Source organism: Mus musculus, chromosome 10 (genome assembly GCF_000001635.26).
Source record: "Mus musculus strain C57BL/6J chromosome 10, GRCm38.p6 C57BL/6J".
Lineage (NCBI taxonomy): Eukaryota > Metazoa > Chordata > Mammalia > Rodentia > Muridae > Mus > Mus musculus.
The window spans coordinates 27,866,814-27,892,663 of NC_000076.6; the positions used below are offsets into that span (position 1 = coordinate 27,866,814).

At 39.8% G+C, this 25,850-nt stretch overlaps 1 pseudogene; it reads left to right on the forward strand.

Annotated features, from left to right (window-relative positions):
* On the forward strand, positions 3,262 to 4,093 carry Gm18972 (predicted gene, 18972; annotated as a pseudogene).
* The last annotated feature ends 21,757 nt before the right edge of the window (positions 4,094 to 25,850 follow it).

Sequence of the window (25,850 nt, forward strand, 5' to 3'; positions counted from 1 at the left end):
GCAGCATAGCCACGTGGCTCTGGCTCTAGAGTTAAGAATGGAAGGAACTACTGGGAAAATTGATGCTTGTTAGCAGGAGCTAAGGAATTAGCAGTGATTAAGAAGAGACCAGCATCACTGAGGTGAAATCTTCTGGAAATTGTTTTCTGGGAGCACAAAGAAGCTATGTTCCAGAGATACCCAAGGTTGTACCTCATGCCGAGGCTGGACTTGGTAATGTGTAAGAGTCACTCAGGTAGTACTGATTGTGAAGAAATGAAGTGATCATGGAGAGAAGCTGAGGCTTAGCACTGTGAGAGGCCAGGGAAGGCCATTGGAGAAGATGAGGCCTCAGCTGTAGTTGATGGCCCAGGACTGAAGGGGTCATGCAAAGGATTTGAGGCTTGGCACCCTGAAGAGAGCCTATGAGAGGCTATTGGTGAAGCCTATTTGGAGTGGAATACCCTAGTGTATTGGAGATGTCAGTACCATGAGATGATCATCAAGAACAGCAGCCGTAATGGAGGGGATCAACCTGAGCTTAGAGTGCTACAGAGGGCAGAGCTGGAAAAGTGATGCCAGTCCTTAGGAGGAGTCCAAAAGATCAAGTGGAATCCCAGACACTGAAACAAGAAGCTGTTGAAGAATAAAAAATTACTGAACTCTTCCTCACCCCAGAGCCCCGACCCCTCCCATCTAGAGAGTGTTCCCAGAACACTCCTGAACTCTTCACCCTAGAATACATTCCTGAACTCCTCATCCTAGAGTTCGAACCCTCCCAACTAAAGACTGTTCCAAGAACATTTTTGAGATAAGGGCCTCCTGGAACAACCTCAGAATGAACCGGGTACATTGCCAAATAATAGGACATGACCCCTTAGTTACGTAGAATTCCCTTGGCAGAACCCCTTGTCCCTTGGCAGAACCCCTTAGTTATGTAAACTTGTACTTTCCCTGCCCCGCTCTCCCCCCTTGAGTTTTTCCTATATAAGCCTGTGAAAAATTTGGCTGGTTGTCGATTCTCCTCTGCACCATACTAGGTGTATGAGTTTCGACCCCAGAGCTCTGGTCTATGTGCTTTCATGCTGTTGCTTTATTAAATCTTGCCTTCAACATTTTGAGTTTGGTCTCAGTGTCTTCTTGGGTCCGCGGCTGTACCGAGGCTTGAGTGAGGGTCTCCCTTCGGGGGTCTTTCACTGTAGCATTGAAATTGCCTTGGAGACTCAAAAATGTTAAAGATGCCAGAGCCATGGGATACATGCTGAGGAAAGCTGCTAACAGGGAGTGGAACCAGCCCAGGAGAAAGCAGTGTGTTGCAGTCAACAAAGATGAAAAAGGAGTGGAGATCTGAAGACTGCTTTGACATCAGCCATGGAGATGCAGAGTTTGAAGTTTGCCCAGCTGGTTTCCTGCCTTGCTTTGGAGATTACAGTTAAATTGAATGAATCTCAGAAGAGACCTTGAACTTTGGACTTTTAACATTGTTTCGATTGCTATAAACTAGGAGGACTTTGAAAGTTGGACTAAATGCATTTTGCATTATGCTATGTTTAAGTATGACCCCCCCTAGACTCATGTTTTTGAACAAGTCTATGGGGACCAGGGAGTGGAATGTGATGGTTTGTATATCCTTGGACCAGGGATTGGCACCATCTGAAGGTGTGGCCTTGTTGAAATAGGTGTGACCTGGTTGGAATGGGGGTGTCACTGTGGGTGTGGGTATAAGATCCTCACCCTAGTTGCCTGGAAGTCAGTCTTCCACTAGCAGCCTTTGGATGAAGACATAGAACTCTCAGTTCCTCCTGCACCATGCCTGCCTGGATACTGACATGCTCCCACCTTGATGATAATGGACTGAACCTCTGAACCTGTAAGCCAGTCCCAATTAAATGTTGTTTTTTTATAAGACTTTCCTTGGTCATGGTGTCTGTTCACAGCAGTAAAACCCTAACTAATATACTAAGTATAAGAAGCACACGGTAATTTACCAAAATAATGTACATTGCAGTGTGTGTGTGCATGTGTTTGCATGTGTGTGTGTGTGTAAGATGCAGATAAAAAGGGGATAATGAAGGAAGTTTAAAGGGGAAACGGTGAAAACAAAAATAGGTGATGTATTTGTCATGAAAGCAGAAGGGAAGGCTATTCTAACCATGCAAGCTAGGTCTATGACATTTTGTCTCCCTGATATCCTAATAGGTTTTAAAGTAATATAATTTTTCAGTGTGTTCCACATTTATACACCTTTGTTTTGTTGCTTGCTTTTTCTTCTGCATAAAATTGACTTTTGAACATTGTTCTAGCAACTTTCATCTTGTTATTGTTTTTTTTTTTTTTTTTAAGGGCTAATAAGGCAAAGGAATCAATTTTTTTTTCTTTTAGACACAATTTTGGTCAAGGAAATATTGAGTTTTTTAAAAGAATTTCATACATAGGAACTGCAGCTAACTTACTCATACTCTTCCCTTTACCCTGAGACAAGGCCTCTCTAAGTATCAAGGATGGCCTTATTCCCGCTATAATCAATGTTAACCTCAAACTCATGATGTGCCTGCCTTTGTCCCTCAAGTGCTGAGTCACAGAAATATGTCACCAATGTCAGTCCTTTTTTACATTTGAAACAGAAATTCAAATGAAAATCCACGAATTCCCATGAGTCTCTGTTTCAAATATTAGTTTGTTCTCTGTGCCTACATGGCAACTTATCATGCCAGTAACTCCTCTGTCAAGCTGAATTTGGGTTCTCCGGACACTACTCTACTTCTCCGCTATCTTCTTAACTATCCTAACCACAGGGTCTTGAGCTTTGAAGACTTCTCTTGATTTACTGTGCTCTTTCATTCTTTCTGTTGGAGTGGTCTCGACTTCTAATCTCTGCCAGTATGCATATGATAAAGCACTTGAAATCAAAGGGGGGGGGGAGGAAGAGAGAGACACGAGATGACAAGATCTCTTAGCCTTGGGAACCATGAGGCACAAGGCCATAGACACTGAGTCTTTCTGACCCAGTAAGGGTGGGTTCTGCAGCCTTCCAGATGCTGTGAAGATAATAAATGAAATCATCATAGGCCCTCCCTTTCTATTACTACCTGAAATGAATAACACAAGGCCACATCCTGGGCTATTCTTGTGATACAGTTATTATAACAACTGACTAGCTGCAAATCCATTCTTCTTCCTTCTAACACTTCAGATGACCTGTAGAAAACAAAATTCTAAGTGGATAGAAGTTTGCATCCCTGGATGATCATCCTCAGGTAGATCTGAATATACTCTTTCCAGGAGTGTTCAGGTAAAAATGGCTGAATATTTAGCTTCGATATTTGGGACTGAGAAAGACAAGTGAGAATGGTTGGAGCCTGCCAGCATGGGGACTCAAAAACTGACTTTCAGCCAGACAATAGTCCTGCTCAACTTGTACCGGAATCCATAGAACACAGCCCAAACTACAGATGGATCACACTGTCATGTGAGCGATGTGGAGGTGCAAGAACACTATGATACCTTCTTTGAGGAGGTATTCACAGAACTGCAGGAGAACTATGGAAAGATTGAAGAGAGGAATGTGTGTGACAACCTTGGGGACCACCTCGTGGGCAATGTCTATGTTAAGTTCCGGCAGGAGGAGGATGCAGAGTGGGCTGTGGCAGAACTCAATAACCGCTGATTCAACAGGTAGGCTGTGCATGCTGAGCTGTCTCCTGTCACTGACTCCCAAGAATTGTGCTTCAGGCTGTATGACATGAAGGAATGCACCTGAGGTGGCTTCTGCAATTTTATGCATCTACGACCCATATCCTGGAACTTGCACTGGCAGCTCTATGGGCAAAGACTCAGGCATAGGTCACCTCCAAGGTCCCATACAGGTCACCATCCCCGAGAAAAGAACAGATGTTGTTCCCCAGACTACCCTTCTAGTCCCTTCTGAGGCTGGTCCCCTTGCTCTTCACCCAAGGGCATAGATGTTTCTGTCCACCATCCCTTTTCAAAAGTGCCCTTCACTTTCCAGTCCCAACATCCTCAGGCTTCAGAGCTTTATAATATAATCTGTTCGGCACAGGAACCTCCTCTTCCTCCTATCCTTCCTCCAATAAAACTTAAGAATTTTTTTCAACCAAAAAAAAAAAAAAGAATATGCTCTAATATGCTCTTTCCACTCACACATAGTATATTGGTTAGCCTTTATCACTGTAATAACAACTGAACAATTTGGCTTAAAGAAGGAAGCATTCAACTTGCTAATTGTACTGGCTGGTTTGGTGTATCAAGTTGACACAGGCTGGAGTTATCACCGAGAAAGGAGCTTCAGTTGGGGAAATGCCTCCATGAGATCCAGCTGTAAGGCATTTTCTCAATTACTGTCCAAGGCGGGGGAGGGCCCCTTGTGGGTGGTGCAATCTCTGGACTGGTAGTCTTGGGTTCTATAAGAGAGCAGGCTGAGCAAGCCAGGGGAAGCAAGCCAGTAAGTAACTTCCTTCCATGGCCTCCGCATCAGCTCCTGCTTCCTGATCTGCTTGCGTTCCAGTCCTGCCTTCCTTTGGTGATGAATAGCAATGTTCAAATGTGAGCTAAATAAACCCTTTCCTCCCCAAGTGCTTCTTGGTCATGATGTTTGTGCAGGAATAGAGACCCTGACTAAGACAGTAATGCTTCTTAGTTCGTGGCTTACAGGTTCTGCGGCTGCTGTTCTGCAGTGAAGCAAGAGTACACAGGAGAGGCTAATTACCTCGCAGCAGCCAAGAAGCAAAGAGACTGAGACAAAGAGTTGGGAACAAGATCTCCTCTTCAAAATAAAAAAGATCTCCTCTTCAAGAACATACCTCCAGTAGCCTTCTTTTCCTAAGTAAGGCTCACCTTTTATTAACCCATTTAGTTGTGAGCTGATGGGCTCATGCGTTGATGATCTAAGTAACCTCCACACCTATCACTTCTCAGCAATGTCACAGGCAGGAGGAATTGAACATTCAAAATAGGATTTGGGGACACTCAGTGTACCTCAGCCTGCTTCCTTGCTTTCACATTGATACACCCTTCTAGGGCCATGGACTTGACTAGAGTCCAACTTGACTTCATGGCAACCGAGAAAACTGGTAGTTATTAGTGAGCACTGATGTGTGCATGACTCAGAGAACAGAGTGGGAAAGGGTCTCCTTCAATGTAATGCTGTTCAACACGATGGAAACCTGGGGGAAGCCTATGCACAGAATCTCCCTCCCGCCGAAAAAGTTGCCTTTATAAAACTGGTGCTGTCAAAAAGAGAGACCCACAAGGAGCACACAGGTTACAGGAACAGCCGAGCAGCCTGGGACAGGATCCTTCCCATCTCCATCTGCACCTCGGAGCTAAGGCTTCTATAGCCAAATCCAGCCAGTAGACAGCTGGTCTCCCAGGAGCACTCTCACGCCCAAGCACACAGGTGAAATCATCACTTTTGCTTTAATAACTCTCCAAAGAGGGATCCTACAGGAACGCACAGATCACAGAAAACACGGAGCAGCTGGGAACACAAGCTTTTTGGTCTCCATCTGCACTGCAGATATAAGGCTATCCCAGCCGGGTGGTGGTGGCGCATGCCTTTAATCCCACCCAGCACTTGGGAGGCAGAGGCAGGCAGATTTCTGAGTTCGAGGCTGGTCTACAGAGTGAGTTCCAGGACAGCCAGGGCTACACAGAGAAACCCTTTTGAAAAAAAAAAAAAACCAACAACAACAACAAAAGAAAAAGGCTGTTCCACAGCCATCCATATCCAAATCCAACATGGAGAGAATGGTCTCCCTAGGACACACCTAGGATCTCAGGCTTACAGGCCCACAGGAGGGCAAGCTCCAGTCAGACACAGAAAAATCAACTAACACCAGACATAACCAGATGGCAAGAAGCAAGCTCAAGAACCTATGCAAAAGAAACCAAATCTACTTCACATCATCAGAACCCAGTTCTCCCACCACCTGAATACCTCAACACGCTGGAAAAGCAAGATTCAGATTAATGAATAACTCCCTTAAAGAAATACAGGAAAAAACAGGTTAACATCTAGAAGCCCTAGAAGAGGAAACACATAAATCCCTTAAAGAAATACAGGAAAACACAACCAAACAGGTGAAGGGATTAAACAAAACCATCCAGGATCTAAAGAGAGACAAACCTAGAGAGAGAAACCCTAGGAAAGAGATCAAGAGTCATAGATGCAAACATCACCAACAGAATACAAGAGGTAGAAGAGAGAATCTCTGTGTAGAAGATACCATAGAAAATATTGGTGCAGCAGTGAAAGCAAATGCAAAAGGCAAAAAGCTCCTAACACAAAATATCCAGGAAATCCAGGACACAATGAAAAGACCAAACCTATGGATAATAAGCATAGAAGAGAGTGAAGATTCCCAACTTAAAGAGCCAGTAGATATATATTATATATAATATGTATTATATATAACTTATTATAATATATATAACTTCCCTAACCTAAAGAAAGAGATGCCCATGAACATACAAGAACAAGAAGCCTACAGAATTCCAAATAGATTGGACCAGAAAAGAAATGGTCCCAAGGAAAATGTTGGGGCAACCATTCTAATATCAAATAAAATCAACTTTCTACCAAAATTTATCAAAAACATAAGGAAATACATTTTATGTTCATCAAAGAAAAAATCTACCAAGATGAACGCTCAATTCTGAACATCTATGCTGTAAATCCAAGGGCACCAACATTCATAAAAGAAACTTTAGTGAAGTTCAAAGCACACATTGCTCCTCACACATAGTAGGCGACTTCAAAACCCCACTCTCACCAATGAATAGATCATGGAAACAGAAACTAAACAGAGACTCAGTGAAACTAACAGAAGTTATGAATCAAATGGATTTAACAAATATCTACATAACATTTCACCCTAAAACAAAAGAATATACCTCTTCTCGACACCTCATGGTACATTCTCCAAAACTGACCATATAATCGGTCACAAAACAGGCCTAACATACAAGAAGATTGAAATAATCCCATGCCTCCTGTCAGATCACCATGGTCTAAGGCTGGTCTTCAATAACAACAAAAACAACAGAAAGCCCACATACACATGGAAGCTGAACAATGCACCCTTTTGTTCTCTAATTGCATTGGCTAGGACTTCGAGTACTATATTGAATAGGTAGGAAAAGACTGGGCAGCCTTTTCTACTCCCTGATTTTAGTGGGATTGTTTCAAGTTTCTCTCCATTTAGTTTGATGTTGGCTACTGATTTGCTGTACAATGTTTTTACTATGTTTAAGTATGGGGTTTGAATTCCTGATCTTCCCAAGACTTTTGTCATGAAGGGATGTTGGATTTTTTTCAAATGCTTTCTCAGCGTCTAATGAAATTATCATTTGGTTTTTTTTGTCTTTGAGTTTGTTTATATAGTGGATCATGTTGATGGATTTCCATATATTGAACCATCCCTGTATCCCTGGGATAAAGCCTACTTGGTCATGATGAATGATTAAAAAACATTGAATTTATGAAATTCTTAGGCAGATGGATGGAACTAGAAAATATCATCCTGAGTGAGATAACCCAATCACAAAACACATGCACTCACTGATAAGTGGATATTAGCCCAGAAGCTAGGAATACCCAAGATACAAATCACAGACCACACAAAGATCAAGAAGAAGTAAGACCAAAGTATGGATATTTCGGTCCTTCTTAGAAGGGGAAACAAAATACCCATGGGAGGAGATACATGGACAAAGTATGGAGCAGAGATTGAAGGAAAGGCCCCACCTGGAAAACTATTCCATATACAGTCACCAAACCCAGACACTATTGTGTATGCCAACAAGTGCTTGCTGACAGGAGCCTAATATAGTTGTTTTAAGAGACTCTGCCAATGCCTGACAAATACAGAAGTGGATGCTCTCAGCCAAACTTTGGACTGAGCACAAAGTCCCCAAAGAAGGAGCTAGAGAAAGGATCCAAGGAGCTGAAGGGGCTTGTAGCCACATAGGAGGAACAAGAATATGAACCAACTAGTATACCCAGAGTTTCCAGGGTCTAATTTACCACCAACCAAAGAGTACACATGGAGGGACCCATGGATCCAGTTGCATATGTAGCCGACAGTGGCATTGTCTGGCATCAATGGGAGAAGGAGCCCTTGGTCCTGTGATAGCTCAATTCCCCTGTGTAGAGGAATGCCAGGGTGGTGAGGTGGGAGTGGGTGAGTGGTATGGTAGGGGGAGCATCCTCATAGAAGCAGAGGGAGGGAAGTTGGAAGGGGGAGTTCTGGATGAGAAAATGGGAAAGGACATAACATTTGAAATGTAAATACATAAAATATCCAGTAAAAAAAAACTGGTGCTTTCCTTATTAGATATCAAACTTCAGAATATTCAGCATTTGAATGCATTAGCCTTCAGGCAGCTTCTTAGACGAGGGTTACATGATGGGTCCCTCTTATTCAGAAGCTTCTCAGTTCTTGGACTGAGCAGTTACTGGATTCCCTAGCTCCCAGTCTAAAGACAACCATTGGGTAATTATTCTCTGACCTCATGAGCCAATAAAACAACTACCATCCAAACTAATATGTGTATGTGTATTAAAATCTATATTAAGTTCTGTATATTTGGTTCTTCTGGTAAACCTGGACTAATATGACCCAATATAAATATTTCCTCCTTCTAAAATCAAACAGAACTTAAAGGATGTGAGTCTTACTTCTTTCTCTTTTTTTCCAAGCACACATTTATTTGTAATTATTATACCTTGCAACAAGCTGTAACATAAATACTGCTTACAAGTACTGGGGTATTTATTGTATTAGTTAGATTATTGTTGCTATGCTAGAACAGCATGACCAATAGTGAGACTTTAATGTAGCTTCTAGTTCTAGAAGGTGAGTCCATAACACTTGGCAAGGCATGGTAGCAAGTGACCAGAGTGTGTAGCTGAGAGATCTCCTCTTCAACAGTAAAGGTGATGGGCTGGAGAGATGGCTCAGAAGTTAAGACAGCACTGATTGCTCTACCAGAGTTTCTGAGTTCAATTCCCAGCAACCACATGTTGGCCCACAACCATCTGTATTGAGATCCCATGCCCTCTTCTGGTGTGTCTGAAGAACACAACAATGTACTCGCATACATAAAGTAAATAAATAAATCTTTTAAAAAAAACAGTACAGGTAACACAGAGACTGAAGAGAGGCTAAGCCAGTGCCCCAGTGCTAAACTTTTTATAGTAAAATCACACTTCCCAAAGGTTCCATAACCTTTCCAAACAGCTCGTCCCCCAGGGACCAAGTGTTCAAACATAAGCCTATAGAGTGCAGTCCTTACTCAAACTATAACACGTCTACCAGTGACAACTTGCCATTTTTGTTTAGCCCATTACCACATGGATGTCAGATTATGTTTAGTTGAGAATCCAATTCATTGTATGGGTTTTGTTGAATGGATATGTTAAAGAATTCCATATCTCCATATAACATGACACCCTAAAGATATTCTTCAAATACATAGTGTGATTTTATTTTACCACGTTTAGTTTACTTGTTGTGTGTTGGAGAATGTGTATCACATCACATTTCCTGATATATGAGGATAGCTTAAGAGAGCTGTTTCTCTCCTTCTACCATGTGAGTCCCAGGGATTGAATTCAGGTCTTAATATTGGGAGATGGTCTTGTGCACTTAGTATTCAGATGCTGATTTCTATATCCAAACATATGTCTACAGTCTGGATGATGGTATGGTCAAGAATCTCTGGTCTCAATGTTATATAAAAGTTGTTTTCCATTATCGCTGATTGGTCAATAAAGAACTGATTCAGCCTACAACTGGTCAGAGGAGATAGGAAGGCTAGACTTCCAATCCCAGCCAGGGGACCCAGATAGAGAGAGAAGTAAGAGAAGGACCACAAGGGAAAGAGGAGAGGTGGCATTGACTCAGATGTGCAGGAGGAGTCATGATGAGCAGGTCACCATGAGATTCACTTTGAGGACACACAAGCCAGGCAAGACTTAAAATGCAAGTAACACAGGGCCTATGACTGGTAAGTAAATAAATTAGGGAGTTAGAATAAATGAATATCTGCCCAGTCATAGTGCTTAAAGCTTGTTCATAAACTTCATAGGTCTTTATGTCAATTATTTGGGAGCTGGAGCAGGAATAGATAAGGATATCTCCTTAAATTACTTCTTTCGTCATTAGACTTAGCAGCAGGCCCATTGACTAAGTAAGCCATGTCACTGACCCCAAATATTTTAATTTTAAATGAAAAAACAATGACCAAGATGAGTTCTACTTTAGGTATTTTTTATTTGCATGCTCAAAACAAATCTCTAATCAAGGATTATATATTATGTATATTTTCAATACAGCTACAGAAATTAGAAATACAACATGTCATATTGAATGGTTTTTAAATAAATTATTTGGCAGGTGGAAAGAAATAGTGTCAAGCTGGCAATGTTAATCATTTTAATGTATTTTTCTTCATTTTTTACATAATCAATGTTGTAGCCAGTCCTTTTTAACCCTGTGAGTATGAATAAAAGGCAGGGATGAGCTATACTAAAATTTCTTTCTTGCTTTCCTGTACTGTAATTTCAAAGAGAAATCCCACAGGTGGTCTCTTAAAACAAACCGTAAAGAAAATATTAAGGGGGCATAAAATAAAAGAGATTTTTAAAAACCCTATGTCCCCTGCCATGAGTAATGAAAAAATCAATGAAACTGAAATAAGCTTGAGAAAGATCCAAAATAAGCCATGTGGTGAGTGAAGCTGATTGAGGGGTTAGACGAAAAAAATACTACTAATGCAGATATTAAAGATATTTACTCCCATGGATCCAGACTGTAATACACTTTTCATGCAAATGGTTAGCAAATATCTTCCCTAAACAGTTTGAGAAATTATCACTCTCGTGGAGAAGTCTCTAACTCACATATGCTGGATAAATATGGAGTTTTCCCATAAATTATCTTTGAATTAAAGGCACGTCATTAGCACTCAAAATCAATATCTGAAAGCAAATTTCATCTTTTTGCAATAATTACACACTCACTGGAAATCTACAGAGGCAGAATCCTAATCTCTACAAAGTCTAGATAGAGCAGCTGAATTCATTTTCTCCACACCAGGGTCTAGACCAGTATAGCCCAAACATATTTTCACCTTTGGTTACATACAGCCCTTATTTAGTAGGTATTTTTTTAATTATTCATGATATGCCCCAGCAAACAATATTGGAAAGAATGTATGTATACTTTGTGTGTGTGTCCTCTCTAGAGAAAACATTTCAGATTTATGACATGCAAACCATTTAGAGGAGTCCTGTGTTATAATTCTAGATGGCTGTTTAGTTTTATCATTAAATTTATTTCAAAAATCTTCAAACATTTACCACAGATAAACTATATTGGCAAAGATATATGTGATTGATTAAAATTGATGCTTATAGCAGGTGGCCAAACTACACAAATCTGCTTTGCCATGAAGCTGCATTAAAAACACCACACATAAAACTAATGTGCCATTTTAAGAAAGCAGTTGAAGCCAACCCAGTAGCTGCTGCTTTTTAAAAATTTGACCATTTTGCTGGACATCCCCTACCAACATGCTAATATCCATCTGGGACAGATGCCATTAAATAATCCTAAAATGCCAAATAAAATGATCCCCAAATATCTTTATTTGCTTCCTAAAAGCAGTAGGTTAAAATCATTTTTTTTTTGGTCATTGTGTGTGTGTGTGTGTGTGTGTGTGTGTGTGTGTGTGTGTGCGTGTGCGTGTGCGTGTGCGTGTGCGTGTGCGTGTGCGTGTGTGTGTCTGTGTCTTCATATGTGTGAGTTAGGGTTGACTGGATGCTATGACAGGCATGCAGGGGACAGAAGAGAGCCTGGGGTAATGGGTCCTCTCCTTCAATGTAGTTTAAGACATGACCTCTTACGGGTTACAACTGCATATGCCAGCCTAGATTCTGAGTACTGTTCCAGCTTCACATTTTATCTTAAAAGCACTGGGATTGGAAATGGCCACATGCCCTGCTTTATGTGACTTCTGGGAGTCCAGGAGAAGGTCCTCGGGTCTATACAGCAAGTGCCTTATCCTTTGAGCTATCTGCTCAGTCCCTGGAAACTCTATAGAGTTGTATTTTCCTCATCTCTATCATGTTTAATTCCATACCTTGTAAGGAATTTGAAAGACAAATGTCATGTTGACATCCAAGTCCTCTGCATGCTATGTATCTGAATCTGTGCCATGCACTTGTGTGAGACAGGGGACTACTTCCCCATATGCCACCTGCCCACTGCAGTCTCCAGAACCAACACTATTTATAAAGATTAACCAAATCTCATAGGCTGTAAGAACCAGATGATAACAGGTGTGCTTTGCCCATCTCATTTTTGATGATAATTCCTGAGAATGATAGCACAGTGGCAGGTTTAAAGACCAAGACCTGCTATCTGTAGCTGGACTGTAATATGCTAACATCAGCAGTACATATAAGTAGGACCAAGTTGTAAATTTTGTCAGAGTTAATTACTAAAAATAAAACACATCAAAGCAAGCAAAATTGAGTAACTTGTATTTTAAAACTCTGATCTTATTTAAAGGAAAAATTTATAAAACCTGGATTTATGGCACAAGTTTAGTGAACTAGTATTTTATAACATTTTCAAAATCTTGTGACTTGGAATATTTAAGACTCTATTATATTTACATAAATTGCTATATATATGTACATATGCTTACATATATACCACACCTACATATATGTATATCTCAAATATATATTTATGCTAATATACTGTATACATATGTAGCATGTTCATATGAGTGTGTGTATATACAAATACACACACATTTGTGTGTGTGTGTGTGTGTGTGTGTGTGTGTGTGTGTATGTGTTTGTATGTATGTATGTTGTATTAGTCAGGGTTCTCTAGAGTCACAGAACTTATGGATAGTCTCTAGATAGTAAAGGAATTTATTGATGACTTACAGTCGGCAGCCCAATTCCCAACAATGGTTCAGTCGCAGCTGTGAATGGAAGTCCAAGGATCTAGCAGTTACTCAGTCTCATGCAGCAAGCAGGCGAAGGAGCAAGAGCTAGACTCCCTTCTTCCAATGTCCTTATATTGTCTCCAGCAGAAGGTGTAGCCCAGATTAAAGGTGTGTTCCACCACACCCTCAATCCCAGATGAAAAGGTGTAGCCCAGATTAAAGGTGTGTTCCTTAAACTCGGAGATTTAATCTTCTGGAATCCATAGCCACTATGGCTCAAGATCTTCAAACCAAGATCCAGATAAGGATCTCCAAGCCTCCAGATAAGGGTCACTGGTGAGCCTTCCAATTCTGGATTGTAGTTCATTCCAAATATAGTCAAGTTGACAACCAGGAATAGCCACTACATATGTATATATACAGAGATGGAAATTGAGGGTTTTTTGTTTAGTACTTTTTTGTTTGGAAATTTTTGTTCGTTTGGAGTTTTGTTTGTTTTGTCAAACAATATGGCTCAGTCTAGCCTAGAAATCACTATACAGATGAGTTTGACCTGGAACGTCTAGTTCTCTGAGTACTAGGGTTGTGTGTGTGGGGGGGGGCGGGGGGAGAGTGTGCATGTGTATGTGTGTGTGTTTATGCGCAGTTTTATTTACTACTGAGGCCCCATACCCAGAGCATCACCCATGCAAGGTGAGCATTTTTAACAACTAAGCCACACCCCAAACTCCTTGCACATGGGTTTGATTGCTTATTATTTGATATTGCCTTGAATTCTCTGGTTTAACAGAAAGCCTTTAAACATCAGACAGAGAATGCTGAGCAGCTTTGAGGACGATGGATTGATAATACTTCACACGATCCTGAGCCACCAAATTTATTTACACATGCAGAGATCTTGCTATTTCATTTTTATATGAAGCTCAGGCCACTGCCACTGTGAAATTTCACAAAAATATTGAGATACATGGTTTAGAAAGATTCTCTTTAGAGCAGTAAAATTATTTCTGGTTCCCATCTAACTAAGAATTTGAAACTTAACTCTATCTACCAAAGGAATTCCTGTTCACATCTATAGGAAACAGCATGCCTTGTCATTGACAATATTAAAGCTCTGATCACTTGTCCTGTGCTCATTCCAATTTGTGCCTTCCTCTGTTTTCCCACTGTTAATGACTGCATTTGTCTCTGTTACCCTGGGTGACTATCCATACTATGTTCATTTAACCACAAATACCATATTGTACATTCAGTGTGTATTTGCTGGCATGCACACACACACAGCTTTGTTCCAAGTTACATGAGCCAACACACAAGCTTGAAATGTGTATTTATGAGAAGACAGCAAGCTTGCAGTGGTAGAGACCTTCTCTGCTAATCTTTTTAAATTGTCTCAACAGTTTTCAAAAACGATCCACAGAAAGAAGAAAAATATGTGATATAAGGAATTATAGGATGTGAATGTAATATGCTACATGTGATATGAAGGATTATAAGAAGCTAATACAATATGTTACATGTGTCCTTTAAATGGATGTGCATGTTCAACCATGTTGCTACAATGTACAAATATTTTGAGCTTCATGCAGTATAATTTCTTTAATAATTTTTAAGGATTCATTTTATTATATATGTATGAGGGGTTAGCCTAAATGTATATATTTAGGCTGCCAGAGGTCAGAAGAGGATATCGAATCTCCTGGAATTGTAGTTATAGATGGCTGTGGGCCACTGTGTGAGTACTAGGAACTGAACCTGGGTCCTCTATAGAGCAATAAGTGATCTTAACCATTAAGCCATCATTACTCTAGGCCCTAATTTCTCTTTAAATCCGATTTAAATGGTAGTTCTGAAAATTGCTAAATGCCTTGATTCTCTCTATCAGCATTACTGGAATTATAGTTTCATATAAAGAACATAATATAATTTAAGTCATGTTCTCATTCTGACTTTCTTAATGCTATTAAGTACTTTTACAGTGCTGGATCTCACATTTTAAACCTTCTAGAAGTCATATTTTTCCTAATATTTGTGCACAATGAACAAAATTCATGTAGGTAGAGTGTCTCTTACTAGGTCCTATTAATCAGTCATTCAATATTCTCTGTGATAAATTATTATAAGATCATTTTAACTGATTCAGGATGTTGTACTTGGAAACCAAGAACAGCTGTTGTAGATGGCAGCATACAGAAATGCTCACTAGTCTTCTACAGCAATCCCCCCTTACCAGCCTATTCCATCCCAGCATGCCTGGCACACACAGTGGCAGTGCTCCCGAGTCATCCCTTCACCTGCCCGCTTGGGTAAAATTCTGCTTCTTCAGAAAGAAAATGGAACATGCCTAAAGAGATCTGTATTCCTGAAGGTAGGAATCCAAAAGATTGAGTAGGGCTTAATATTGAAAAGAAGCCTTAAAATGAAACCATCTAAGGCAGGAGTTACCCAGCCTTCCTAACTCTGAGACCCTTTAATGCAGGTCCTCATACTGTGGTAATAACCCAACCATAAAATTTGTTTCATTGCTACTTCTTAACTATAATTCCACTACTGTTATTAATCATAATGTAAACATTTTGGAGACAGATTTGTCAAAGGGGGGTGCGACTCACAGATGGAGAACTGCTGACCTAAATGCCACTTTCTTTTTTCTTCCTTTTCTAACAAAGAGTACACAGTGGCTGTTATGGAACACACATGCATGGGGGTCGGGAGGAAATAGAGCTGCTTTCCTTTTAGCTCCCATACCCTTGAGTCTTATAGGTACTCACATTATCAAGAGGATGCCCCCTTCCGAAGGCATCCATCCTCCATGGTGGAATAAGCTCTTTACACCAAAGCTATTTATAGCACCAAATATAAAGCTTAAGATTTAATATAAAACAATACAATGCCCACAATGTAGCATAGGCATGAGTAGATGTTACTGCAAGTTGCAAAAAAGACAATGCTGTTAAAAGCCATCATACAGCATAACATTTAAAGAATAGAAATCCTCTCACATTTTAGTAGGGCATTCTGCTTTTCAAAAATCCTGCTGATAATTAATTTAGAGTTGTTAGTCAGCTTATCAGTTTTCCTTAGTAGGAAGGTGGGTAGTCAGTTAAGTGGACAACATGGAGAATGTAGTCATGTTGTGTTTAATAATGTGGGTGTTCATTACACTGCTAAGTTCCTATTCAGATAATTTATTAAGTTTTCATTTGTGATGTGTACAGTCCTCTACTCTAAATTACAAAGACTTTATAAAAAGCTTTCCATAAACAATGTTGTTGAGTTGTTTTATATAAACAAAATCTACTGCCAGCATGAGACCCAGCACTTCTCTGAGAAACAAATGACTCTAACCCACCTTGACTTGGCATTTCATCTACAAGTATGTAGCCCCCTCTTGTTGAAACCTGAGAAGAAATGATGGGGTAGCATGAAAATTAATAAGACTTTTGTTCCTCTCCTCCTACTACAAATAACTGCATTATCAAAGATAATGTCTGCTGTGACAAATGTGTTTGTCAGGAAACCATGAGGACAGTATCAAAATATCCCTGATAATAGGATGCTTGCTTCCATCATCAGACTCTTAAAGGGGCCACAAGAACAGTGAACAGTGCCTATGATCTTCTATACCACTTGTCTTGCTAGATACCAAAAGGAAGGCACACAAACACAATTTCTGCATCAATATTCCACTCAGGCAGTCTAGGAAGAGAAGTGGCATTTTGTTCTTGTCTCCTGCTAAGCTCTACCAAAAGGTATTAGTAGCAAACTCTCTTTAAAATATATTACCTTTGCTTTTTTTTTCAGTAGTGTCTACCACAGATAAGTTACATTTTTAAATAAATCCAATGTCTTTTTTCTAAATCAAGGAATGGAATATTTATTACTTAACTGTAATCATAGAAGATATGACTCAAGGTCACGTGTACCTGTATAGTTTCCTGGGTGTAGTTTACCTATGTCTTCCATCTACTTTCAGTGTTACCAGATGCTAAACTAAGGCAAAAAAGGAATTCTGCATAGAGTCCTTAGCATTTAAAATGTATATGGTTCTAAGTTCTACTACTTATATGGAAGCAAAGCAAACATTGCATTACTGAAGGCTGCTTTGATTAGAATAGAAAAGTATAAGGCATGAAGGCTTGTGGAAATTGAAAAAGGTATTGGATAGTCTATAAGCTCAACATTCAAGAGATAATAGATTGTGAGACTTTAGTTACATCAGTAAGAAATTGGTCTATTCCCTTGTCCTGGGGCAGCTTTTCTCCATCTCTTACTCTTGTCCAGAGAGTCACAAAGTAGCTCCTAACAGCTCTAGGACAAGCCATCAGCCTACAGCAAGCACCCTGGAAAAAGCCTTTTTTTTTCCACAATCCAACTGTGGTACTGCCTCTGCAAAACAGGATATGTCTGTTATTGTTTCCCCCTCTAAGTAATGTTTTGTGTGTGCAGGAATTGAATAGTATTGCTGGCATTTAAATTGTAGATTGGTTGGTTGTCATTTCAGACTACAAGTCATAGAGTAGTGATCAGCAAAGTTGCTTCAAAAAGACACAAGGAAAAGAATATTGTGCCAAAAACAAAAATATGCATCAGGCAGAAATAGTAGAAAACCAGCTGTAAATATATGCAAATAGATATTTTTAAGATACAATTTAAACTTTTCAATTAGAATAGAAAAAACACGTGAATATACCAATTGTGAGTTGGGTGGTGGCAGCTATGCTGTTAAGTCCTGGGACATCAGTGGGTAGTATGGCCACTTCAGCTGGTCCAGAACATTCTCCAACAAAAACAGTAAGCCTGATCTACTTCTGCACAAAGCCATCCTGGTCCCACTTTAACTTTTTGCCTTAACAAATGACTTCCCAACCCTTTCACACGAACCCCAAACTCCACATTCAACATTAATTCTATCTCTATATCATTCCTTCATTGGTTCATCAAGCCTTTATAGAAAGGCAAAGAGTTCTATGTGGACTGGAAAAGAAAAAATATGGATTGTGTATGAGTGCACACTAGACAAGCTAAAGAAAAATCCATATACCATTTCAAAAGAATAAATTCATTTTTCTCCTCCCAGAGGTCTATTAGATAAAGTACTACCATGACGTGGTGTAGTGGCTATTCCTGGTTGTCAACTTGACAATATTTGGAATGAACTACAATCCGGAATTGGAAGGCTCACCAGTGACCCTTATCTGGAGGCTTGGAGATCCTTATCTGGATCTTGGTTTGAAGATCTTGAGCCATAGTGGCTATGGATTCCAGAAGATTGAATCTCCGAGTTAAGGAACACACCTTTAATCTGGGCTATGCCTTTCATCTGGGATTAAAGGTGTGGTGGAACACACCTTTAATCTGGGCTACACCTTCTGCTGGAGACAATATAAGGACATTGGAAGAAGGGAGTCTAGTTCTTGCTCTTGCTCCTTCGCCTGCTTGCTGCGTGAGACTGAGTAACTACTAGATCCTTGGACTTCCATTCACAGCTGCGACTGAACAATTGTTGGGAATTCGGCTGCCGACTGTAAGTCATCAATAAATTCCTTTACTATTTAGAAATTATCCATAAGTTCTGTGACTCTAGAGAACCCTGACTAATACACGTGGTAATAACAGTGGCTGTTGGCACTGTATGGAAGTGCTTGGCTAAGAGACTTGGGGAAATCAGTCTCTGATAATTCATCTAAAAATAGCCTAGCAATTAGATGCTTTCCGCAGAGCTCTGAAAGGGAAGATGGTGGTCTCTCCTTTACAAAGGACCTTTGGAGACCAGAAGAGTAATTCTTTTAGGTCAGTCTGAGTGCTGTTGAGCAGCAGTCAGGGAAGGAGACACTTTCTAAGCTTCCCCAGCCTATGATTCAGACAGTCAAACTGCTCAGTGATGGGATAATCTACAACCCAATTGTTAGATGAGACAGCTGGGGATGGGCTAAGTGAAAAGAGAAAAGACAAATTACAGGGTAAACTCTTAGATGGCTAGAAGATGGAGTCTTTTATCCAATTTACCTGTTGTCTGGCTATTTTACTAGTTGTTATGTGGTAGATTCTCTTTGGGGGGGAGGGAAGGATAACTTACAGTATGAACTATTGTGGAAATAAAATGCTCTGTAAAATTTGTATGATAGTGTCTTTATTTCTTCAGGGATCCAAATAGCCTGAGCTTTTAGGCTTGCCCATGGTTTCCTCATGTTAGCCTTTCTCTCCAGAAGGCTTTCTTTCACCCAAGAGTTAGATTTTCTTTTTTCTCTCCCAAGTGTTAGAGTTTTTATGTTTGTTTACTCTTTCTGCCTAACCTGGACTGATTTCCACATTTCCCATTTGAAGCTCTAGATGATGTGTAGCTTTAGTCTTGACTGGCATTCTGTTCTGGGATTTAGATTGCTACGAGTTTTGGGGTTCTCGTTGTGGGTCATTAGAAAACCACACTAGTAACATATTTTTTTCTCTTTTCTTTTAAAAAGCCTTGTGAAAACTGTCCTTTACTCATTTAGGCAATGTTTTAGTTCCATCTGCTTCAAAATGGATCACAGAACAGGTTTTAGTAAAATTACACTGCTATTAATTTTGTAACATAAAGTTCAGTATGCTTCTACATAATCCTTACAGTATGAAGAATGTATGTCATATCAGCTGCCTTTAATCCCAACTTGATTTCACAACTGTTCTATAATAACTTAGAAAAGAATGTGATGTCTAACTTATTCCATTATAAGCTTGAAGCATAATGTTCACTGCATAGTAGCACATGTTTATTCAACACTCAATGTCTTAAAGGAATTGAGAAATGAATGAAGAAACAAAGAAGTGGAATATTTGACATACAATAACATCTTAAACATTTGTTAATAAAATGAACACAAAATTATATAGTCTGTGTACAGAATTAATATTTAACTACAAGCATATGATATAAATACTGTGTAGAAGATTTGAGAATAGTGGCAAGATGCTTCATCTAGATTTTTTAAAGATAAGTAAAAAAGAAAAATTCTGACCTGAGAAAAACTAAAAGTTTATATACAAAGCTGGTTTAAGTAAAACAATGAAAGTGATCCAAAGGAGAATAATTACAAATTGTCAAATTTTGTTACACATCTTATTAAAAGGCTCAATTAGTCAGACCTTAGTCTGAGAAAATGAGGTCAGTTGTGAATTGAATGTAATAAGAATTATTTTAGAGAAATACTCAAGTGTTCATGTCTGTCTAATTAGGATAAAAACAGATGACCCAGAGGTTGGACTTGTAATCCTAGCAGCAGGTATACTCATATTATACAGATAGATATGTAGTATTACTTTTAAGTTCTGTCAAACATCATGGTCCCTGATTGGACTAGAGAAATAGCTTAGTTCTTAATGAGCTTGCCATACAATCATGAGAACCAGTCTTCAGTCTACAGAATTCATGAAAAAGCCAGATGTGATATAGCACACTCAGGTAATTACCATACTGGAGAGATAGCAACAAGAAGATCCCTGGGACCTCTTAGCCAATGAGTTTATCCTAATTCATGATCTACAATCCCAGTGAAAGCTCCTCTTTCATTAAACTAAGTGATAGCTATCTTGACGAACAGCTCCCAGAGCTGTCTTCTAGCCTCCACATGCACATTCACACACATGAACATGTCCCTGCACATAAATGTATGCAAGCACACAGGAAAATGCAAGTCAAACATTATCACTAATTCTCATGTCCAGTCAACTAAGTGTTTTTATTGTAGAAAATATGTAATCCCAATCAAGGGTTTCTACTCCACCTGTGACAATTTAGTTCCTAAATAAAAGAAAAACACATAGGAGCTTTAAGGTATGTGCCACCAACCACCCCGTGACCTTTATATTTATGATAAGCCCTTATTAGCATTAATGCTGGGCAGTTATATATCCTCTATGCTATTAAAATCTATTTTCTATTAATAACCCAAATTATTACTTACCATGTTTCATCTGGGCTGCTCTTAACTCCAATTGGCCAGTCCTCAGAGCCATGCTTTCTTGACTCACATCTAGAGTATCCTTTTCCTCTCTCCACCTTCTTCTCTCTCCTTGTGGTCCCTCTGACCCCAAGCCCAGGAACCCAAGACACTGCCTATCTCTCTTCTGTCCAACTGTAGGTATCTTTATTTGCAAATAAGGGATAACTGGAGGGTGGGGGTTAAGATTATACAGCATCACTTGTGTACTTGCAGACACTCTAGTCCCTGGGAGCAACCAGGCCTTGGGTACCAATACTTATAATTACAATACATATCAAAAGATCAAACCTCAACGTGTCTTTGGCTCAGGGGCCATGCTAGATTACAGGCACAGAATGAGCTGCAGTACCCAAGAGGGTAGAATTGAGTTGGAATACTGAAAATGAAATGTTATTTGAAAGGTAATACCCAAGGGAAAATTGAAAGCGATGTTCATTAGTACAAAACAACTAAACAAGTGGAGACAGTTAAGGGGGGTTCAGGATGAAGATTGAAAACCAAAATGAAAACAATCACATTTCAGGGAGGAATTGGGTCTACATTCAAATAATGTCTGTAGCCTCAGATGAGAAAGAAATACCTATTTGGGGATGGCTATTCCATGCTTTCCAGAGTTTTATTTAATAAAATTAATAATCATATCATTTGCAGCCTTGAGAAATCTAGATCTTCATACATTTGTTGTGTGTTTGCTAAGTATTTGGTCACAGGGAACATCCAAAGCCTTTCCCACGATGATAGTAGCCTGGGTTGGCATTTGTGTCCTCTTAGTATCTGTATAACACCTGTCCAGGATCTTCTGGCTTTCATTGTCTCTGGTGAAAAATCTGGTGTAATTCTCATAGGCTTGCCTTTATATGTTACTTGACCTTTGTCCCTTACTGATATTAATATTCTATCTTTATTTAGTGCATTTGTTGTTCTGATTATTATGTGTCGGGAGGAATTTCTTTTCTGGTCCAATCTATTTGGAGTTCTGTAGGCTTCTTGTATGTTCATGGGCATCTCTTTCTTTAGGTTTGGTAAGTTTTCTTCTATAATTTTGTGGAAGATATTTGCTGGTCCTTTGAGTTGAAAATCTTCATTCTCATCTACTCCTATTATTTGTAGGTTTGGTCTTCTCATTGTGTCCTGGATTTCCTGGATGTTTTGAGTTAGGATCTTTTTGCATTTTGTATTTTCTTTGATTGTTGTGCCGATGTTCTCTATGGAATCTTCTGCACCTGAGATTCTCTCTTCCATCTCTTGTATTCTGTTGCTGATGCTTGCATCCATGGTTCCAGATTTCTTTACTAGGGTTTCTGTCTCCAGCGTTGCCTCACTTTGTGTTTTCTTTATTGTGTCTACTTCCCTTTTTAGGTCTTGGATGGTTTTATTCAATCCCATCACCTGTTTGGTTGTGTTTTCCTGTAATTCTTTAAGGGATTTTTATGCTTCCTCTTTAAGGTCTTCTACCTGTTTAGCAGTGTCCTCCTGTATTTCTTTAAGTGAGTTATTAAAGTCCTTCTTGATATCCTCTACCATCATCATGAGATATGCTTTTAAATCCGGGTCTAGCTTTTCGGGTGTATCTGGGTGCCCTGGACTAGGCGAAGTGGGAGTGCTGGGTTCTGATGATGGTGAGTGGTCTTGGTTTCTGTTAGTAAGATTCTTATGTTTACCTTTTGCCATCTGGTAATCTCTGGAGTTAGTAGTTATAGTTGTCTCTAGTTGGAGATTGTTCCTCTCCTGATTCTGTTAGCCTCTATCAGCAGACCTGGGAGACTAGCTCTCTCCTCTGAGTTTCAGTGGTCAGAGCACTCTCTTCAGGCAAGTGGTCATAGCATTCTCTTACAGGGAAGTTGCACAGATATCTGGAGTTCAGACCTCCCTCCTGGCCGAAGATGAAGGCCTAAAACAGAACCTGTCCCAGAAGCTGTATTGCTTTGGCCTGTTCCAGAAGCTGTCAGCTTCTGTAGTGCACACTGTCACCTGTGCAGACTACTTTAGGCGGAGTCCTGAAACCAAGATGGCTCCCGCCAAAGCTGAGGCAATGCCCTCCAGGGCCGGGTGGACACCTATCCTCTAGCCAGGAAGGTGGCCGGATGTCTGGAGCCCGAAAAAGGGGCTGCCTCAGAAGCTCTGCGGTTCCTGCCTGTCCCAGAAGCTGTTAGCTTCTGTAGTGCCAGGATCATTTTTTTTATGGTAAAATACAAGAAGAAATAGAATTTTCATAGCATGTATGTGTGTTTGTGTGTGTGTGTGTGTGTGTGTGTGTGTGTGTGTGTGTGTGTGTGTGTGTATGTGTGTGTGTGTACACTGTGGAGTACATGGAGATCAGAGGACACCTTGTGGAATCTACGTTTTCTTTGCAGCATGTGAATGCTTGGAATTGAACTCAGGTCATCAGATTTGGCAGCAAGCACCCCCACCAACTAAGCCATCTTTGCTGTCCCTGAAGTCTTGATTAATTAAAAATTGCCAGACTCGGAATACTTAATTGTATTTTCTTCCCATTGTTGCTAAGTATATTATCAAGGAACAGTCAACCGTGACTAGTTAGCAAGTGCATTGTCAGTAGGATATTGACTACAGAACTTCATCATCAGAGAAACTATTCCACTGCTTCTTGTTGAATTGGCTCTGCCTGGTATGTAGTACTGGGCAACAGCATTCTAGCTTCCACTTTAGTAAGTCATAACAATCTGACTGGTGTTGGCATGATTGTTCACACCTTTAATCCCAACACTCAGGAGGCAGAGTCTGGTGGATCTCTGGAGTTCAAGACCAGTCTGATTTATAAGGGCTACACAGAGAAACCCTGTCTCTAAAAACAAAACAAAGAAAAAAAGAAAGATAAAAAGAAAGAGGGGGGGTGCAAGAAAGAAAAAAAAAGAAGAAAGAAATCTGAGTAGCCAGTAGCCAGATGAAGTTAGATGTATAAGGTTAAATTGTGTTAATAATAGAAGTGGTTCAGAGGTTCACCATCTTAAATAAAACATTCCACACAATACCTCCCTGTCTCACTTTAGACAAAGTCTTTGCAAAGTCTCTGTTGTCTTGAGGGAACAAAACTTCAGGGCTTAACTTTTTGCAAAGTTCAACTACTGAATTGTCAAAGTTTCACTTGTAGCCAGATGTTGTGGCACCAGCCTGAAATCTTAGCACTCAGGAGGAAAAGATAGACAGGGACAAGACCCTGAATTAAAAAATGACAACTTACCTCATATCTGTGGAAATGGAAAGCTTAGTCACCAGTGATCTTATTTCACTGATTAATAATGGGAGGGAATGTATTCCTAGCAGTGTATGAGGATAGGAAATGAATTCACTGTGTAAGGACACATTTGCTATTCAAAGAATTTGTATATGAAATCCTTCATTTCATTGCAGCTTATGGTTTACCTGGAGAAAGGCTGGAGTTTTTCAAATTACTCGACAGTTCAAAAAGTTCCACTATTAGAAAAAGCAGTTAATCAATCAATTGGAATCCAGGAACCTGTCAGCCCAATTCAGCCCAATCTGTCCAAGAAAGAAAGAAATCAGTGTCATTTCCTGCATTTGAAAGAACTTTTCAATAGAAATACATAAAATAAAGTCAATATACAGCCTTTAAGACAAGCATAGTGGGGCACACCTTTAATCAAAGCACTTCAAAGGCAGAGGCAGGGGGTTCTCTGTGAGTTGCAGGCAAGTTTTATCTACATAGTAAGTTGCAGGCCAGCCAGGGTGACAAAGTGACACCCATTGAAATAAGTAAATATTAGTTAAGATTCTTAAACTTTTCAAACAAAATATGGTAAATATCACCAAAAAAGTATTTCAAACAATTACATTTATAAAATTCTTGAATGCATGAGAGAGAAAAGAGCATGAAGCTAAGGCATCCTACCTATTATTCCAAAGCACACCTTTCTTCTGCTGAGAAAATATCCCCTGTATTGAGGAAGATCATTCAAAGATGACAGTATGAAGGTGAACACTGTCCAAAGTTGCTAGGTACAATATTTCATCAGTGACAAGACTTTCTTTCTTTTTTTTTTTTTTTTTGTTTGTTTGTTTTGCCATTTTGCACAGATGAATTTATTTTTATATTTTTCTTCGGCATTAAAGGGAAAGAAGACAGTTTTGGAGACGTTCTTACTGGGAGAGGAAGAGGGGGAGGGGGAGGGGGAGCAGGAGGAGAGAGAATACTGTGTGACATTCTAGATCTTTTAGGTACAAACAGTTCTGTCTAGGCCTCCAGCAGCTGTTGTACAAGACCAATGTTGCCATGGCAACTATTGATAAGTTATTTCTCTGTTGAAATGAGCCAATTCAAACCAGATTAGATTATATTAAACAAAGGTTTATTGGGAAGCTTGCTCTCAGGCTGGTGAGTTTACTGGCTCCAAGGATCAAGGCCAGGGAAGTTGCAATGGAAAAGTGTGGGGGGGGGGGGTGAAGAGAGAAAGAAAGAGAGAGCATGAACAGGAAGAGAAATAGAGAGAGAGAAGGAGCAGGAAAGAGAGGAGAGACCAAAATCTCTGGGTTATATAAACAAGAGCCTCTGGGGAAGAGTAGCCCAGCCTTTGGGCTGGAAAGTTCAAGGTTAGGCACAGGGTCTCCCAGGTACTGACTGAGGGATGCTGGAAGAACCTGGAGGCTAGATCTGCTTTTGTGTGTAAAATATGCACATAAGTCCCTTGTCATGGGGTTTGAAACCAAACAACTATCAACTGTAAAGACTTTGATCTCATTAAAGATTCATCTAAGAAAACAACTCCTTAGAGTCTTGATCACTAGGAGTTTTCTTTCTTTTTTTTTTATTAGATGCTTTCTTCATTTACATTTCAAATGCCATCTCCTTTCCTAGTTTTCTCTCCAAAAATCCCCTAAACCTCCCACTTCCCCCTGCTCCCCAACCAACCCACTCCCATTTCC